Source organism: Myotis davidii, unplaced genomic scaffold (assembly GCF_000327345.1).
Source record: "Myotis davidii unplaced genomic scaffold, ASM32734v1 scaffold37, whole genome shotgun sequence".
In the NCBI taxonomy this organism is placed as follows: Eukaryota; Metazoa; Chordata; class Mammalia; order Chiroptera; family Vespertilionidae; genus Myotis; species Myotis davidii.
In genome coordinates this window covers 1,009,986-1,011,228 of record NW_006289395.1, presented here as the reverse complement: position 1 = coordinate 1,011,228, position 1,243 = coordinate 1,009,986, and positions in this window count along the sequence as shown.

Genomic DNA, 1,243 nt, shown 5'->3' with positions numbered 1-1,243 from the left:
AGACCCGTCTCTGGGTTTGTGACGTCCGGTGGCGGCTAACTCGCGCCCGCCCGTCTCCTCCTCTTAAAGGGGCCGCACGGTCTAAGAATGTCGCTGAGACCCTTCGGAGGGGTCGTTGTTCGTCCGAGTGACCGGTGTCGGTCCGGGGAGAGTGAGACCCGGTTCTGGGTTTGTGACGTCCGGTGGCGGCTAACTCGCGCCCGCCCGTCTCCTCCTCTTAAAGGGGCCGCACGGTCTAAGAATGTCGCTGAGACCCTTCGGAGGGGTCGTTGTTCGTCCGAGTGACCGGTGTCTGGGTCCGGGGAGACTGTTCTCCGCCACCCAGGCCCCTCCAAAGGCCTCTGGACAGCGAATGAGCCGCCAGATCGCTAACTCCCGCATCGGTGGATCGGTTGCAGGGAAGTAAGGGAACAATGGGGCCAGGTGTGGGGCCGGATTAGGATTCGGGCCTCACCCGTTCCTGGAAGCGAGACCCAGCCCGGGGATTACATGGCTAATCCTTCTCAGATCTTCGCATCGGAGGGCGTGGGGAGGACGGCCCATACCGCCCACCGCACACCTGGACCGAAGCACAGGTTAAGCCCCCTGTTGTTTTCCTTGCGCAGGTTTCTCAAGTTTCTGCTCAGTTCCATCCTCCCAGCTAATCTCTCCATTCATCTTTGATTCCCAACACCTGGCCGAGTGTTTAGAGCATAACAGCCCCATTGTCCACTGAGTGATTAACTACCTGGTTCTGGAACCCAGGCGGCCACTCCGGCCCTCAGCCAGGAGCTGAGCAAGAGCATCCTCATCCTACCGCCATCCCTCCCTCCCACGGGATTCCACGTGCCGGCCATACCTCTGGACCCGAATAATTCTGTAAACCGGGCCAGAGGGCACATGTATTTTGGTACCTTACTCTGCCAGGCCCTGTGTGCAGGGCTGGAGGCACAAAGGCAATTAGGACACCACCCCTGCCTCGGCGGAGGTACACAGGGAACTGTGGACACAGAAGTCAGGGTAGCCTAGTGTGGAGAGCGGCCACAGCGTTTGGACAGGGTCAAGCCTGGAACTAATGAGAGGGCACGATCCTCTCCTGGCAAAGCCACGTGCAAGCCCTCCCAGCACAATTATAGCCAAAGGCTATAGTTGTAAACTGGACCTTATGATCAGAACCTGTGGTCCCACGTGGCTAAGTGATAAAGGCTGCGGGAGGTGCAGCAAGTAAACAAAGCTTGATCAGGTGCATGTAATTGAGTAGATT